General features: G+C 44.5%; 1 protein-coding gene and 1 long non-coding RNA gene across 4 annotated transcripts in view; one reads left to right on the top strand and one right to left on the bottom strand.

Moving 5' to 3' along the window:
* The window catches only part of ABCD3 (ATP binding cassette subfamily D member 3), a 163,833-nt gene that overhangs the window by 119,497 nt on the left and 25,547 nt on the right, over window positions 1-18,789 (bottom strand). The gene's annotated exons all lie outside the window — the stretch shown is intronic.
* LOC113599249 (uncharacterized) overlaps window positions 1-18,789 on the top strand; it is a 34,456-nt gene that overhangs the window by 1,034 nt on the left and 14,633 nt on the right. Inside the window, exons 2-3 of the long non-coding RNA XR_008295052.1 lie at window positions 10,371-10,440; window positions 10,784-10,975. This is a non-coding gene — a long non-coding RNA (uncharacterized LOC113599249). The remainder of the gene's footprint in view (window positions 1-10,370; window positions 10,441-10,783; window positions 10,976-18,789) is intronic.

The following is an 18,789-nucleotide window of genomic DNA, read 5'->3' as shown; positions in this document are numbered from 1 at the left end:
ATACTCAAGAAGACTTAAACATTTAGGAAATGCATTATCTCCCAGAGGAGAGTGGGATTCACAGTTGATTGAACATCACGACATTATGGTCGTCTCTCTGTTCTGCCATCCTGAATGGTGCCTTATTTGCAAGCTGGGATCAAATGGCTACAGAAGCTCCAAACCTCCCGACTGGAAATAGGATGTGCTTATTTCTGTGGCTATCTTTTAATAGAGAAAGGTAACTTTCTGAGAAGCTCTTCCTCAGATTTCCTCTAAGATCTCACTGGCCAGAATAGATCTCCTGGCAAAGAGAATGAATGTGTTGCTGTTACACCACTCAATTCCACGTCTGAAGCTGGGGACAGGGTTCGCTTCCCCTGGATGCTTTGAAATATGTCTGAATGGTATTGGGTTTCCACAGGAGCTCCAACTGAAAGGATGGGGGAATGATAGACAATGGATACTAGAGAGCCAACCAACAATGGCCACTATAACTAACATGGACAAAGAGAAGAAACAGGCTGCAGGGGTGAGATAGGATGGCACAAGAGAGAGCAAGAGGCAGAGCCTGGAGCGATCCATTGAGGTCATTTTACCCCTGGGAGAGGGCTGTTTAAAGAGCACGGGCAACCCACAAATGGGGAGAAAGCTGTGAAGGACACCAAACATCACCCTGGTCCTTCATTAGTTCTTCCTTTGTGGGTGGAGAGGAACAGGATTATCCTAGATTTACTTGATGGAAAGCTTTAATCCATTAGGTACAAAACAAATAGGACAGATTAATGTCGAAAACTGTGAAGAGTGGTATTTTACCCCACTCACAAGTTAAGAAGTTAGGCTGCTACAATTTCATGGATCCTGGCAGAAGACCTGAGACTCCAGGGTCAAAGGCTGAGGACTTTCTTACTCGCAAAGTAAATACCAAAGCATGAGTATTTGTGCTCCAATTCCCACAGGGTGACGCAGAAAGGGCCAGCTGACACATGTACATATAAAGGGAAGGAGCCCTGAGCTTAGAGAAACCAAATATTTCATAATAAAAAAAAGTTACCCTGCCGGCTCTTTGCTCTGAAAGTAAACTTTATCTTTATTATACTAAAAGATAAGCACATCTATCTACACTCTCTTATTCTCTGGAAACTTTTCTGATGAGTCTACCACTCCATTGGCTACTCTAATGAATCTGACCAAGAGAGGCTGAGACCAAATCTGTTCAATTTGTACAGTACAACATCTAATTAGTCTACTATCAGTAGGACTCAAACCAGTAGGCTGAAACCAACCTGTAGAATTCACCCCGACCATGCCTCCCAGGGTTCCAGATCCAGGCAGTTGAACAAATCCCATATATCATCAGGTTCTACCTTAGAAAGTCAGGGGATTTTCTCCTTATATTTCTGTATTGGTGTTTCCACTTGTCCTGAGACATTAATTCAGGTACTACAGGATGTATCTGTGATGGCACCGGCTCTGCTTGGCCCTCCAGGAGGAAGTTTAGGGCAATTCTCTCATCTGTAGCAACCTTACCTGCTGAGTTGAGGCCCATTTGAATGCTTCCCGGGGATGAGGCACTAGCACTGATCACCTCAACCACAGTCAGGGACTAATTTTTTGTACCACTTTTTCTAATCGGATGAGTCCTGATATAGGGATAGGTGTACACAGGGTGCACATAAATAACAAGTCAGTTATCTCTTGGGGAATCTCTCTTGAGAACCAAGGGTGGCATCTTTTGGGAGAGATCTCTTAGTTGTGAGGGCTTCGTCATTTACTAGTGTTGCTTCCCTAACCACTTGAAGATTTCTTATGACCATGGCAAAGCTGCAAATCATTGTGTTTTCAGAAGGCAGGGAGCTTAATGTCCTAGTTCCACAAAGCAAGTATAGTCCCGAGGGCATATGTACATCATGACCATGAAATGAAAGTGTTGTTTATAGTTGTGGGGGTTGCTAAGTAGGACCTATATCATTTAAAGGGAGACATTGACAGAACATCCAACATTACCTCTTGGCCAGCTGGTAAACCTTGAACTTCCCCGGCTGAGTTTAAATAATTGAGTTTAGTCTTTCTTTATAGAAGGACTGCCTGAGGGCAGTTGGGGGGCATTTATCTATAATAGATATCTATTATCTATTAGTGATGGTTGTAAGAATAGGGGTGAAGACATCTGGATGTGTTAACAGGTATTATTTTTGTGGGAGGTGCAGGAGCTGGGACCATCCTCTGCCTCTTCTGATTGACTCCCCTGTAAAGGTAAGGTGACTAGTGGTCAAATCACAATCAGAGTCATCAGGCAGATGATGACAAAATCAGGCAGTCAGTCAAATCAAAAGCCCTTGGGGGGGAAAAAAGTCCTTGCAATGGTTTGGGAGAATCTCACCAGAGGTTTTCCTTCATGAGGAAGACTCCAGAGGTGATTTGGAAAAACAAAGATCATTCAGATCTCTCTCTCTCTCTCTCTCTCTATCATGTGTCTCAGGGTCTGAGATGCTCCCATCCCAGGTGCTACTGCTGCCTGTCCTCCGTTGCCTCGAATTTCTGCATCCACTTTCGGCGTTGATCATTTCACCTTTGCTTCGATCATCCCCTAATCATACTCAGACCTTTTATTCAGAAAAAAAAAGTAACTTGGACATTTTAACAAAAGTTACACAGACCCATCGCGGCCTCCACATTGGCCTGTGATAGGGGATTGATGATGGTGTCCTCAACCAAATGGCAACTATCCTTATGATCTGGGACCGTGTCAGTCCAGCCAGAGAATCCAGGTGGCTGAACCAGAGTTAAGTCTGAATCTCCCAGGCCCCATTTTGACGGGGCTGCCATCTGGAGGATGGGCCAACCATGCTGGCCTGGAGTCGCTGTTAGGGGAGAGAAAGACATACCATGCCCAGGAATGGTCATGGAGAAATCTCAGATTTTCAAAATAAGTCCCTATCACCTCACCCCTTGTGTCCTGATCATTACCCAGAAAGCAGCTAGGAGGAAATGATCCCTTTCCGAGGACAGCTGTATTCGGTGACCAAACCTGATTTACTTATGTGCGTGGACTAGGATAAGGGGATGGGAGCAGAATCAGAAATTTTGAAGGTCGATGCCAGATGCCTGTGGACATTATGGATCCTGGAAGGTCCATAAAACATCCGTACTAACATCAGCTGAGGCAACGGTAGAGGGAAGAGGAAGGGTTCAGGGGGACACAGGACAAAAGAGCTTCTCCAGGCCAGTAAGGCTTTATATTTACTTTTACTTTCAAACAGTATGGTGTCTGCTCATGGCTCAACCAAATGAGCTTGCAGTGCTTTTGGCTGGTTCAACAATTTAAATTGGGTGAAAATCCTTATGGCTAATACCACCTGTTTCAGCCTTAGGAACCCCTTGACTCAGTAGCCATGCCACTTTATATTCTGGCTGGTGTTACTGGGTTTGCACCTTTTTGCTGACTTGGGCATGGCTCACATGGCAGCAACTTTTTTTTTTTTTTAAAGGAATCTACCTCAATCTGGGGCATTTGCTGCCCATTATCAAAATAACATCTCTTGAGACTTCATCTAGTTCCAATGTAAGTTTTGGCGGGGTGAGAACTGACCATAAGAGTTTATGTAGAATTCTTCGGGTCAGTTTCTCATTCTCCAGCAGATCTCCTGCAGCGGCATTGTAAATCCAATCCCAGGAACTCTTACGAGTTCAAATATTAGATTTCTTCTGTGGCTTCCCAAGGAAGCTGTCTCAGGGATATCTCCCCCAAAGAACCATGATAATGGCTGGGACCCACTGCAAAGCCGCTGAGACACTTTGCTCTTGTCTGAACAAATCTGAGGGTGGAATGATAGACCATAGGAGGGACTAATGATCCAGTTGTTGCCATTCTTCTAGAAAAAGGCCCGGGACGCCTGGGTGGCTCAGTCGGTTAAGCGTCTGACTTCGGCTCAGGTCATGATCTCACGGTCTGTGAGTTTGAGCCCCGTGTAGGGCCGTGTGCTGACAGCTCAGAGCCTGGAGTCTGCTTCAGATTCTGTGTCTCCCACTCTCTCTGCCCATCCCCCCACTCGCACTCTGTCTCCATCTCTCAAAAATGAATAAACGTTAAAAGAAATTTTTTTTAAAAAAGGCCCAAAACTCCTGCTCATCCAGGATTAATATTAGCACTAGTTGTTACAGCAGGGCAGACCTGAAGCTGCCTGCCAAACCAGTGAGGGTCTCCCTACACCAAGATGAATTAGCAATGCTCCAAGCCCCACTTCACACAGCTGACTTTGAACCTACCTTCTAGTCCTCAGCTTGCTTCAATTCCTCCTTATAATTGGCAAAAACATGGAGAACCGTGCCTCATTGATCAAAAACTTGGTCAACATGTTCACTGCCAATTCCCAGAGACTTCCCTCGAAAATCTGCTAATTAGCCTCTTTGTCTACATCCCCTCTTGGTACCAAGACTGTCAAGAACTGCGAAGAGTCTGAGATTTTACCATCCTATATTCTGAGTTAGCCTGCCACAGTTTCATGGATATTGGGAGAAAACAGAAGACTCTTGGATCATAGACAAAGGACCTCATTATAGCAGTAGGAGTAGCCAAATATCAGTACTTGTGTCAGTGTCCCAAGCCCCAGCTCCCACAGGGCAATGCGAAGAGAGGCAGATAACTCCTGGGGATGCGGTGGATTGTGTTCCAAGAGTCTAGGGAAGCCTCTGTCCAGCTAATTACCTCTTCATGAATCTGTTAGTCCAGCTCAGCCTACCAGCATCTAGCTTTGTGCAACACACACACAGACACACACAGACACACACACAGACACAGACACACACACACACACACACACACACACACTGATATTTTCTCCTTTCAACAATGTAACACAGCCTGTTTTACCTGTCTAACCCATACCCGGATCCCATCCCCCTTTCCTTTGGCATTCTTCCCTCATGAACAGTCAGCCAAGTCCAATTATGACTTTACATTTATATCCTTAAATAGTAAAGAACTGATTTAAAAGGTCAGGTAAAGAGAAAGACTTTGTGTTTGCTCTTAAAAGACAGGTAATCCTTTCTATGACATCCCATTAATCACATACTTCCCAGGACAGGGAGCTTCTGTGTTCCAAAGTGTCCCGTTCCATTGTTGTAGTAACAACTGTTAGAATCTGACTGTTGGGCCTGTCGTCCTTTAAGGAGACAGAGTGAAATGGACCTCTTTCTTTTGTCTCCCATCTGCCTTCCTCTCCCTAAGACATGTAGCCAAGACTTCCTCCCTCCTTTTCCCCCAAACTGAGGGTAAGCGTAGCCCCTGGTTAAAAATGAAACCCCATCTTTTCACAAAAGGTGCTTTCAAAGCTGCTGTGGCCCTTTGGCTAATGGCTAAAGGAGTGGCCCTTTATGGTCCATTTTTTACTCTGTGAAGCCTGAAGGGACACAATCGGAAAACAGGAGATCGAGAACCGAAATGAATACATTCGAGAATGGGAAAAATGCAAAAGGGTCTGCAGCTTCTGCAGGTCGAGCTTCTTCAAAAGGGACTAGACTCGGGCTGCCCATCCTAGACTCTTCCATGGGGTTTGGAGTACCTCCGCACACAGTTCTGGGGGACTTTTGCAAAGGCAATATTGTTCCATTGGTGTACTGCTGGAGCTCCTCTTTCACTTCACTCTGCTAAGGAAAGTTTAACACTAGAGGTAACAAAATAATTCTGGGGGCAAGACTGACCATGTGGACAGGGAACAACATTTCTCTGGGAGGTTCAGGAGAGGAATCCAGAGAGGAGGGGTTAGATGGTTAGAAGAAAGATACCAGGATAAGGAGTGATGTTAGTGACCAGGTGTGCCCACAAGGAACTCCCTATGAATAACCGAACCTCCTACATGTACTTTGGGAAAAATCGTATTAGACCCTCAGTGTAAGTCTCCTTCCTCCACCATCCCGTATTATAATAATTTCCACCTCAATTGCAATGCACCCTCTCTTTCCTCCCACCCCCAAAGCCAAAGTCTGATTAACCGTACAGGCTCATGTAACGGTATCTTAGAAAGTAAAGGGAGTATATGATAAACAAAGCGTGGCCTGCCCCACATTCACTCCTCCACCGGTACAAGTAGAGGAGCCCTTTTGGCAGGGGACCATGCCTAAGAATTCCAGGCAGGAAGCAGCCATGAGCAGAGGAGGAAGCACATGACATTGAGGAACAGCATCTAGTAGACAAGTCAGGTGGAGTACAGACAAAACCTTTCCATATACTTGAAGAGGAAAGTAAACTTTTAAGGAGGGCAAGATGATATTTGGGGCACAAATGGATTAGGATCCAGGCATTTCATCCCACCCCAAAGTGGAGAAGTGAGTTGCAATGGATTTGTCAAGGTCAAGGCCACATTCTCTAGGGTGGGGCCTTGGGTGAGGATATAAAAATATTTACACAGAAATCATCTTTTTGTTTAACGTTCATTTATTTTTGAGAGATAGAGAGAGTGCAAATGGGGAAGGGGCAGGGGGAGGGGACCAAGGATTTGAAGCAGGCTCTGCTTTGACAGCAGCAAGCCATATGTGGGGCTCAAACTCACGAACCTTGAGATCATGACCTGAGCCAAAGTCAGAAGCTCTACTGACTGAGCCATGCAGGCGCCCCTACACAGAAATCATCTTAAATAAAACTATTGCAACTGAATAAAGGAATCCTCATAAAATGGACCCAAGGCCAAAAGGAATTCTCAAGCCCCATCACTCATAGTCAATTGCAAACCCTAACAGGAAGAGATTTATACACTTTCCCAACAGGAAGGAGCCGATTTTACTACTCCAGCAGGAGTAGAAAGCAAAGGGAGTATTTCTTCTTGCCTGGTAGCAAACTCAGCCAATAAGAAAATGCCACAACTCAGCCAATGAGAAACCATCACCAGCCTGAACTCATGCTTTCCTTAATTGGACTCTGGCTCAAAGCAGCCCCTTCCAATGTTTACCTTTCCTCTATAAAGTAATGTTTCTCTCCTTTGATCTCTGCACTTTCCTATGGTTTGCCATGGCATACATGTCCTGAATTGAAATTCCTCTGCTATTCCCAAATAAACTCATTTTATTCATAAAGTAACTGACTATTTCACTGTTTTTTTTTAATGTTTATTTACTTTTGAGAGAGAGAAAGACAGAGTGTGGAGTGGGGGAGGAGCAGAAAGGGAAGGAGACAAAATCTGAAGGAGGCTCCAGGCTCTGAGCTGTCAGCATAGAGCCTGATGTGGAGCTCGAACTTATGAACCGCAGGATCATGACCTGAGCCAAAGTCGGGCGCCCAACTGACTGAGCCACCCCGGCACCCCACAGCTGTTTCACTTTTAAGAATGATACTAAAAAATAATAAACCAAGATAGATGCTTCCACATCAAGTGACAAAGAATTATGACCTCAACATACAGAATGCCTACAATTCAGTGAGAAAAGACAACATAATAGAAAATCTAAAATAATAGCACACTCAAGATAAAGCAAGGAGGCTTCATTTACAAAAGACTATTTGTATAGTTGTGTGTATAGGACAGCCACAGTTACCTGAGGCTATTGGCAGCCAATCAGGAATCATTGCTATGTGTGAAAATAGGAGAGAAAAATTACAGGAGCCTAGAAGAAGAGAGGGTCACCTGAAAAGAACAATGACCTTTTTTCAAAGCCAGTCAGACTAAATACTTGGAGTTTATTTTCTTCCCACCTCTAATCTCCTGCCAGGTTCTCCACTGGCTAAACCCAGCAGGGAGCCTTAGGGCACTGGGGCATTGCTAATGAAGGACAGAGAAGTCAAACTTCTAGGAGACAGCAGGGCAGAGTAGGAAGACTGTGAATCCTCAAGCAGCAGACAGAAGACACCCAGCACAGAAGGAGAAAATACGAATATGCAATTACAGGAAAAGAAATACTAAGAGTATAATGGCCATGTGAGACTAGGTCAAATTTCCCCAGCCATTTATTTTTTAAGTTTATTTATTTATTTTGAGAGAAAGAGGGAGAGTGCAAGAGCAGGGAAGGGGCAGAGAGAAGAGGAGACTGAGAAGCCCAAGCAGGCTCTGTACGGTGAGCTCAGAGCCCAACACCTGGCAGATCCCAGGAACCATGAGATGATGACCTGAGCTGAAATCAAGAGTTGGACGTTCAACCAACTGAGCCACCCAGGCTCCCTCACCAGCCATTTAAAGATCAGATTCCTAAGTGAGACTTCCTGAGAGTACCTGGTCTACTACTTAATTATGTACTCTTGATTAGGTCTTGTTCTCATCATTGGGGTAATAAATGGGGTCATAATAGCACATCATAGAGTTACCCTAAGGATCAAATGGGAAAAGGTATGTCAAGCACTGAGCCAGGGCTTGACATGGGGTAAGCAGTCAATACATGAAACCTTTTTTTCCCCCTTTCAAATTGGTAAATGATAAAGATCTATAATACTTGGTATTGGCGAGGTTATGGGGTAAAAAACATATTTTATTGGTAGTACAAATCTGTATATAACTTTTGGGAGGGTAACTTGACAGTATTATAACTTAAAATAAGAGTAAACAATTCTATGTGTAATAATTTATCATACACAACTTCTTTTAGTAACACGTAGGGACATATGTCTAAAGGTGTTCAGTGCCATACTGCAGTTGGGAAAGGTTGGAAACAACCTAAATTTACGCAATGAAACTCTATGTACCCATTTGTGTCAGTTTTCGATTGCTGTGTAACAAATTACCTTTGGAAACTTCAGAAACTTAGCCTCTTAAAAACAAGAATTTATTATCTCATAGGTCATGCAGGCAGGAATCCCTGCGTGGCCTAGCTGGATACCCCAGATCAAGATCTTATAAGGTTGTATTTCTACTGACCAAGGCTGTGATCTCATCTGGTGGCTCAGTAGAGGGAAGGAATGTAGAGATAGAGATATGCATCTTTTATTCCTGCATTGGATTCCCCATCTGGTTCAGACCGGCGTAGGTATCCTCTCTTCCCATTGGAGTGGTAAGACTCACAACAAGGGTTTGCACTTTGGGGTGGAAGCAAACAGGGGAGGCCTTCTGTTTGCCTTGATGCTAGCTCCTCCAGGACAGTCTGCCTTGGGTTAAGACCCCCTTTCTTTTGAGAGGAAGCACAGTGATCTAAAGCTGAAGTCTGAGCTAATCACAAGGTCTTGCCTTTCCTTGCTTTGTTCTCTGTGAATGTATTTCCCCCTGGTACCTTAGGAGAAGGGATTGGCACCTACAGCAGAATTAAGAATATCTTGTATTCCAGCAGGTGTTAGCCAAATCCATGTCTAAACACATCATCCTTTTCAAATATGAGGCCACATCTATCATGAAGTTGTTGTCTAAAAAGCCTTCTCTCGAGTCTGAACACTCCCTATCTCTTATCATTTTCCCTCAAATGAGGTGTTTTTTGTTTTTGTTTTTAAGTGTATTTATTCATTTTGAGAGAGACAGAAACAGTGTGAGTGGGGGAGGGGCAGAGAGAGAGGGAGACAGGGCATCCCAAGCAGGCTCCACACTGCTAGCACAGAGCCTGATGCACGGCTTGAACCTCTGAAACTGTGAGATCATGACCAGAGCTGAAACCAAGAGTCAGACGCTTAACCGACTGGGCCACCCAGGCGCCCCAACGTCGGTTTTATAGCCATGATCGTTTAGTTGACTTTAAAGTCATTGTATGGTGCTCCCTAAATATTTGACGAATGAATTTATTGATTCAATAATAAACATTCTAATTGATCAGTGTCCTTAAATCATCACTAGGGCACAATAGCATTTTAAGGGCAGTGTATCAGCTAGGATGCTTTGGATTGCACAAAAAAGAAAAACTGACATCAAGCTGACTTAAACAATAATGGGATTCATCAGTTCACGAAACAAGGAATCCAGAAGTTATAGAGATGCAATGGCTTCAGAAGGAGAGATTCACATGGTGGTGGAGGCCCTGGCTCTACTTGTCTATTATGCTCTCTGCGCGGCTTTCAGACTTGGTCCTCAGGCTGGAGTCTCTCCTGAGAGCAAAGTACCTACAGCTGTTGACTGTAAGGCAAGTCATGCCCACCCACAGAACAGAGCTTCCTTTTCCCTGACCACCAAGCCAAAGGAGTGTTACCTGTATCAGACCAACTTGGGCCACCTTCCCAGCCCTGAACCAACCACTGCTTGCGCTGTTTGACTTGGACTTGGGGAAGTGCCCCTTTAAGCCAATGACTGATGGCAAGAGGATGGGGCTTCTAGGCCAGTCAAATCCTCCCTCCACTCTATCCCGGTACGGAGAGGTGGGAAAACCTCACCCAGATCCCATGGCTGGGAAATATAGATACTGCTAGGGAAAGAAGAAATGGAACTTGACTCTTCCATTATGTATTCAGCTGGTGTTGACTCAGTCCTGACTAGACACTCTTCCACACCCAGGGAATACAACAGAGAACAAATGGACAAAGTCACTGCTGTCATGGAGGGGAGATGAAAAAGTAGCACAGAGGTAAGTCAGGGAGGGTAAGAATTCCCGGGATCACAGAGAGCTGCTGTTCTACAGAGGGTTGTTGGAGAGATGGGTCAGAAAAGGTGACATCTGAGATGTAATTTGGAGGAAATGAGGGAGAGTGAAGAATACAGGGAGCCACTAAGTCAGCACAAGGCCTGAGGTGGGAGAGCGCATGTCCTGTGTGATTCACAACCACGAGGGCTGTGTGGAGCCTGCTAAGCCATGGCAAGGACGGAGAGCATGGGGCTAGGGATGACATCAGCCAGGTCTGGTTGTTAACTGTGGTGGCCGCACTGTTGGTTGCTCTGACCCTGCCGTCTCTACTTATTCCCTACCACAGAGCTCATCTCCATGAAAGGCTGCAAATACCAGATGCCTGCCTTGCCTGCCTTTCAGTCAACGCATGAACGAGTCGTCCAAAAACCCCCACAACGGTTCCATAAGTTGTAGCTTATGGTCAAATAGATGGGAAAAGGGAGAGACCGCAAGTCACGAGCCAGTCAGGAGGCTTTCACCGGATTCTAGAACAGAGGTAAGGTATGTCTGAAGAGCAGTAATGGTCATAGGACAAGAGATATGGGTTGAGCGAGGCAGAGATGACAGACATGGAAGTGACAGGTTCTGGGAACTGGATGTGAGCAGAAAGGGAGAGAGGAGTCAGCTGAGGAGGTGGTGAGTGGGAGAGTGACAGAACCTTCTGGAGCAAGGGCCACAGTGTGGCTAGAAAAAAATGAATCTGGTGAGGTGGTGGCTGTGAGGTGGTGGCCATTAGTTCAACATGGAGTACATCAACATGCAAGGGAAGGGAAAAGATTCCCATCTTGAGAGACTATCTAAAAGGCAAGAATAGAAACTCACCAGACTTGTTCACAGATCTGGTCTATGTATAGGTTATTCATTCTACCCCCCCACTTCCTCCACCTCCCCCCCACCACCCCATGCTCTTTGCCTGGCAAACTCCTATTTATTCTTCTACACTCAGATTAATTCCCAACTCCTCAGTGAAGCCTCCTTATCCTACCCCGACGCAGAATTTGTTCCTTTCCTATGTTCCCAGAGCCTTTTGTGGACACCTGCATCCTATCATTTGCCACACACAATGCATTGTCATTTCCCTGCTCCCTCCCTCTTCAGTGTTAGACTGCAGGTGCCCTCCCTAGAGACCAGCTTAATGCTTTTTGTATTCCTGGCATTTAATACTGTGCCTAGAAGACATAATAGGTAATCACCAAATGAGTGATGAATGAACGAGTAAATAAATGAATGAAATATTGATCATAGAAAAAAGGTAGAAGTTAAAAGTGTTAGCAGAGAGTGATGAAATTTTGAAACATTTAAGTTAGGATATTTTGACATCCATGGAGAATGGTGGAGTAGATGAGGTTATCCTTGGAAACTCTTAGATTCTATATGTGGAAGGAGGAGATCTAAATTTGAGCTGACATCAGATATGAAGAGGGATTACAGTCATTACCTGAGAATAGCTCAAGAAGGGTGCTGAGAAGTGAGTGAAATATTTGATGAAGGTGAAAGCCAGAGCCCGCAGAGAACCTGAAGGTCAGGAAATCAGGAGAATAAGTCTTTAGGATTTTCTGGAAACATAGCAGTCACATTTTATGATGCAATCATGGCAATGCAATCATGGAAATCTTACATACTCAACGTTGGTTTTTCCATAGGACTCAATGTAAGGGGGGGGGGTGTTCATTCTCGGCTGTCAGGTGTATAAACGTGATAGTTTTGTGTCATTTTTCAGGGGGGGCTGATCTTGCAGCCAGGCCAATGGCATTTTTTTCATTGTTTCCATTCTTCTCCCCCTTTCTGAGGACAATTTGAGAAGATTAAAGTTATGCTGGCTATAATCCTTGTATTTTCTCATTTTATTGCAATGATTTCATAGTATATTCTATCATCTCAGTTGTTCTCAACCCAGAAGAATCTGAGTCTCTCTGCTGCTTCCACCACCACCAAAATGGAAACATTTTGATCGTCACAACTGGCATCTAATGGGTAGAGGAGACCAGGGATGCTGCTAAATATCCTACAATGCACAGGAGAGCTCTGTGTGTCAATAGTGCCCCAATGTCAATAGTGCCAAAGTCAAGAAACCCTTAGAGTCTCCCCTATATAAACAGCACAGACATTATGGCACTTGTTTGGCTGGCCAGCTTGAAAATTTTGTGGTTCTTCATAAATGCAGAAAAGGTAGAGGGATTTCCTTTATTTCCATTTTGGAGACTTTGTTGACAGCTAATATTGCACTTCAAATTTTATCACACCTTTAGTCCACGTTCACATCAAGGGCGGATTTTCAGTCACTTTTTTTCAAGACTAACACTAACATCACCAATTTAACAAGCACTTAGGTGACATTGCTGAAGGGCTATAACAACAGGAAAGGTTAACGCAGAATGACAATAGTCACTAAAATCATGCCCAGAGTCTTAGTAGAGTTAGAGGAGGTGTGAAGTAGCGGTTAGGGACACAGCCTCTGAGGGAATGATCTGGCCACATCTCAGCTCTGGCACTTTCTTGTCAGTCACTGGCCTCTGGCAATTGCCTTTCTGGGCTTCAGTTTTCTCAGTGGGGGATAAGATTATCACAGAGTCCTTCCTCTTAGAGTTGTGAAAATTAACTACTGACACACATAAAGGGATTAGAGAGCACAATAAGGTGCCCAGGATGGCAGGCGCTTCTCTCTACTAGTCAAAGTGGGCCTGCTGCATGACCATCGCATGAGGAGAGTTGATATTTTCTTGACTGATCAGCTTTAAAATTCTGTGGTTCTTGACAGATGTTAAAATGTGGGAGCAAGTCCCCTTTTATTTCCATCTTTGAGGTGAAAATGAGACGTGGTCGTTCTCATATTGTGCTTCAAAGTCACACAAAGAGATCAGTGAGTGTGGCTGCGCTGTAAGTCTTCAGGGAATAATAGTTATAATAGCAGCAGGAGCAAAAGCGTTCCCCATATGTGAGACAAGGGGCATTATTCGGTAACTGTTGTTTTCTTCAGTTCCACGATGCGCCACAAGAGAGTTCCAGAAGACCGTTTTAAAAAACTTAAAGAGGGCTGCTTTGGGTTCTGTTTAAATTGTACCATAAATGGTCACAAGACGGTGCCAAAAGATTCCTTTTGAAAACCTGATTGGTCAGTACCTTCTTTGGTTGTTTAAATTAGACCAAAAAAAATAGTACATGAGTATATTTAATTGAAACAAAAATACAACACATGGGGTTAAGTACAAACATTTCAATTCAACATACACCTTTTTTTTTTCTCTTTGTTCTAGATTCTAGTCATAGAAAAACTCCTGGAAAAATTTTCCGGTTTCCATTAATCTATTGAAGATTTTTAATGAAAAACTTTTCAAAAAACATTACACTTCACTGGTGATTTAGCACCCCCGTCGCATAGAAAAAAAATGGGGTTCCTGAGATCTGCTATAAAGAGCCCTAGTTCCCTGCTTTGACAGATTACTGTGAAGGCAGAGTTGCCTTGGTGACTCCGGGTTTCTCTTCCAAGTTCTTACCTGAGCAAATGAGAGACAGTGCGGGGAACATAGCAGCATGGCTTTCTGGGGTGCTGGGCTCTGTTAAAGGAAAGCTCCAAATAGGATTTTCAATCACAAAAATTATCAGCACACAAGGTCTTTTTTCCCAGTCCCTGTCTCCTCCCTGGAGGGAAGGTGTGGGGGGAGGGGTGTCAATCCCCTGAGGCTGTGGGGGGAGCCTGAGGAGCCTCTTACCTTAGCGCACCAAACCCCGCCCCCGTCCCGCCCCTGGTTGTCCCCAGGAGGTGGAAAGAACCTACTGAGAAACACACTTTCCAAATGGCGCATGTGCACAATTTTCGAGAGCATGACGTAATAGCCCCGGAGAACGGGCCCTTGAGGTCTTTCAGACGTCCCAATAGGACTATTCAAATAGCGATAATTCCTTGGAAATTGTTGTTTCACTTTCTCTCTTTCAAACTTCTGTAAAGTACAGACTTAAGAACAATAATGAAGTAAGAGCCCTGAAGTCTGGAGCCAAAGAGTCCCAGTTTTGGCAGCGAAGGGAAGAGTAGAAGAGGGAGGAGGAGAGAAGAAGGCAAGAGGGAAGAGGAGGTGAGGATGGAATGAGTGCTCAGTGCCGGTGCTGTGTGAGCACCTACCCTCCGTGCCCACTCATTTAATAATCAAAAGAATTCCACTGATTTGGTGCTTTTGGCTTCACTGACAGGCAAAGAAAGAATTTGAGAAGTGACTTTTACAAGGTCACACACCAGTAAGGGGTGAAATCAGAAGTCAAACCAGATAACTAAGAGATGCCAAATATGTGGGTTTTTAATAAAAGCCTACTATTAACCATCCACAACCTTTGGGGTTTACTCTGTGGTGGTGGTTGTCCGAGCAACATACAAAAAACAGGTTGTTTGCCCTCTGTTGCTTTGACTGAGGGGGCAATGACCACAGAGGATACCCATTTGACTCAGACGCTCTTGCTGGGAGGTCCCCAGTGTAGAGCAGAAGAAACTCCTTCATGCTCTGGGCCGTGGCCTGCCTGGTAAAAACTTCCTGGGTCCCTCCAAGGTGGTAGTTTCCCTTCTACTGTTTATTGATGCGCTACAAAAAGGAAAGTGCTTGTAAACAACTTGAGTGCATGAACAAGCTAATTAAAGTAATTAATAGCTTGTGAAAAAAGTAGTAAAACTAATTATTATAGATTAGCCCTGTGGGAAGAGGAAAATTGCTGACATTCTTCAGGTCTAAGCTGATCCATCTGAGACAGAAAAGCACAGTTTACCAGGTCCCTTCAGAGGATATGGTTCCTTCCCAGCCCAGATTCAAACTCTCCTGCTTCTCATCCCAACCTGTAATTTCCTTCTTGGCAGTTCCTCTATGCAAGTGACCCTCCAATGATCCTCACTCCAAACCATTCCCTCTAGGCAAGCATCTGACTTTTCTGTTTTTAACTTAAAGAATCATGAAAGTTTGACTCTGAGAAGCACAGCATTGAAGGACGCTGCAGACCTCTAGTAAAATGACCCATAGGATGCATGACTCCTTTTGCGAGTGTTTCCACTTTCCACTTTTCCACTTTCCAGTTTCCACTTGATGGCTAGCCAGTCTTTGCGTGAGCACCTTCCAGTGACAAGAAATGACAGCTGTGGCTGCTCTGACTGCTGTCAAATACCTCTTGCTTTTCTTTCGAGTTATACTCTGTCCCTTTAACGTCCCACTATAGCTCATTCTATCTCTTGGGGCCTTAGAGAATAAGAAAAATGCCTTTTCCAAGCATTTGAAGGCAGAACTGTGTCAGCTCATGCCTTCCCAGTGTCCAGTTCTACTTCCAAACTTGCTAGGTGTTCTGCCCCCAGGAGCGGAGCACCCGTTGAAACGTTCTCCAGTTTACCTAGGAGAGGTGTTTACCTGAAATGGCCAAAAGCAGCCCTGAGCAGGGGAGGATCAGAGTCTTCTCTGGGAGAAGCAACAGTCATAGCTGAGGGGAAGTGGAACACCAAGTCCAAAGTAGATCGGGGAACAGAGGAAGGACATCAAACAATAAATTTGTTAGCTCAGAGGGTCAGGAGTAGAGGAGAAACAGGAAGAAGAATAGGTCCAGAAAGGCAGTTCAGAACTAAGACCATGAATAGCAAATTTTTACAGGAGCTCCCCTTTCACATAGCTATGCACATGTGTCCCATGTCCATGCAGGGCCAGACACCTTCAGTTAAACCCTGGGAGTTCTTCAAGTATTTATTATACAATAGGTTATCGAAACTGCCTTTACAACACATTCGAGAATCTTGTTGAACATCCCATCAACTCACTGGTCATTAGTTGGTAGAATCACCTGACACATTGGGGTAACAGGGTATCTGAGAGGTGTTGAAAATGTACACCAGGGCATGGAGCAGTCTTTCTTTGCTCAGGAAAAGTCTCTTTAGTGGACTCTTTTAATTAGGTAAACATAGCTTGATAGAGTGCATGGGAAGCACTTAGTGTAGCCAGTAAGACCAGCTCTCTTCATCTCTCCTCTTAGACTGAGTGAGTCTCAGCGTTTTTGGACAATGGGAAGTAAGTGAGGCAGAGGTGGCCATGAGGCAGAGAGATACAGATCATCTTGCAGAATGAAGCAGTTATATTAAAAGTAATGTAAAAGTGATCATACCGTGTTCAGACTGTGAGTGACCAAAGCAGGTCATCTTGTTTGAAATGGCACAATGGCATTGTTCCATACCTAGTTCATAGCTGTTCCCCTCTTCCAAATTTCTTAGTGGTTACTAACTGGTGACATCATTCACAGTTCATGGAGGATCTAACGTCATTCACCCAGATCAGGAAATTTGTGTGCACTTAGAACAGCGAATTTTGTTCATTCAGCTAGCCTCTCCAGCTTCCTCTTTGCCAGGCCCTGCGGCGGGTGCTGTGGGTACAGCTGCAAGCTCTGTGAGTGCTCTCTCACCACCCTCCAGTTCCCTTGGAGCACATCATGAGCTTCTTGCTTTGTACCTGCTCACACACAGCAAGATGCCTGGAGACCCTGGAAAGTTCTCTAGCTACTAAGGTTAACTTATCCTTTAAGATTAAAATGAAATGGAAAGCCCAGCTTCCCTCTCCAAATCTCTAGATTATTCTTTTCCTAATCACTTGTGGGCTCAGCTTCCTGCTTCTGTTAATTCTCAATCCCCACTCAACCCTTCACCTCCTATGTGCATGGCCTCTTTTCCACACCATGTTACCCCACTGGGGAAAATGCTCCAATTCCTGCACCCCCACACCCTACTGTCAAGAAAAACAACACACTGTGTCAGTTCATTTCCTCTGAGATTTGGTCACCAGGACAGAATTAGAAATGCAAGAGATTTCTTGAGGAAATCTTGAGATTTCTTGAGGGAAGAGCGAGAGAGAGAACGCGCATGCGCACGCACACACACACACACACACACACACACACACACACACACAGGAGTGGGCGGGGAAACCTTAGAACATGATGCAGGTCTGACACCTGTGACGAGAGAAGGGGAAGGAAGAGGATTTGTAAGAAGAGCCTCAGAAGACAGTACAGTTCTGGGAAAATCCTGAGCAGGCAGATGGGAGATCTAGAGCAAAGATCGCCCAGTGGAAGAGTCCTGCGTTGGGCAGAAATGGCTGAGCTAGAGGTCTCCGCTGAGTTCAGTCAAGGCTGGAGCAGCCCAGGTAGATGGCGGCCTTGGTGTGAACATTGCAGTGGGTCCCCAAGGTGCACGAGCTGGAGGCCAACCTAATTGCATTGTTTGTAGCAGTTTCTCCCCAAGAGAGATCTGAGTGAATGACGCTCCACAGCTGGCTTGGAGCACCACGTAGCAGACTTTTATTGAGGTTCTAAAATACAGGAGAAAATGATGGGAGTCATGTGAAAGCACAGCACAGCCAATAAAGGAAAATAAATATTGGACCCCACTGGTTTTAAACTTACTAGGCCATTTCTAACCACTTGTGGCTCTCTTTGTGGTGGTCCCTCACATTACCCCCTCACCTCACTTCCCTTGGCTCCTCTTTCCCTTTGTTTCTTCTCTTTCCTCTGGCTATTAACCTTCAATTCTTGTTATTTTTCTCATACAAGGCAATTTATCCTTGGGGATTTCATCTTTCACGTGCCAGGTCTTTCACAAAACAAAGGATAGTCTTCTCTCTGAACAATTCTACTTCCATCTTTATAATTAATGTTTTTAGGCCCATTATGTATCTTTTTGTACAATTTCTACAGAGTTTCAGAATCTTAATTGTAGGTATTATTTGAAAACTGAGTGCATTTTTTGCCAGGGAATTAACAGATGCGTCTTCTAAGATCCTTATCGTAGCTGTCAATTGCTCTATGAGTGATATCAACTGAGTTTAATTCAACAGTATTTATGGAGTTGCCCTCAGTCCTAGAAACTAAACTAAGTCATTTTGCAAAGAGAAATAAAATCAGCTCCTACCCCTAAGAAATAAGCTTCCGGCTTCTTGAAAGAAAAGTAGGGATATGTAAAAGGATCCACTACCAACTCAGTGGCTGAGCAGATGGCTAGATGAGGAGGCTGAAAATGGCTTCTGAGCTTCTCGTTCAGGTGGAGTGATTAATGTAATTTATCCAGAGAAAGGACAGGACAAAACGCAGATGGGGGTGGAAATGGAGAAAAAGGTGATTTTAGAGATAGATGATGTTTCAGCGGTGCTCAAATATTTTCCTGAATGGATGAATAGATGAAATGAAAAGGCAATGGCATGAGCTTTTCAAAGGTAACTGGAAATTCCAACCCTAGGAGGGTGGTGAAGGAATGGCCTGCAGAGAAATGGTTAAGTGGTAGGTTTGATGAGGCTGCCCAGTGGAAATACT

This window comes from Acinonyx jubatus, chromosome C1, assembly GCF_027475565.1.
Source record: "Acinonyx jubatus isolate Ajub_Pintada_27869175 chromosome C1, VMU_Ajub_asm_v1.0, whole genome shotgun sequence".
Classification (NCBI taxonomy): Eukaryota; Metazoa; Chordata; class Mammalia; order Carnivora; family Felidae; genus Acinonyx; species Acinonyx jubatus.
Note: the sequence above shows the minus strand (reverse complement) of the source record. Positions and strands in the feature narration are given on the sequence as shown.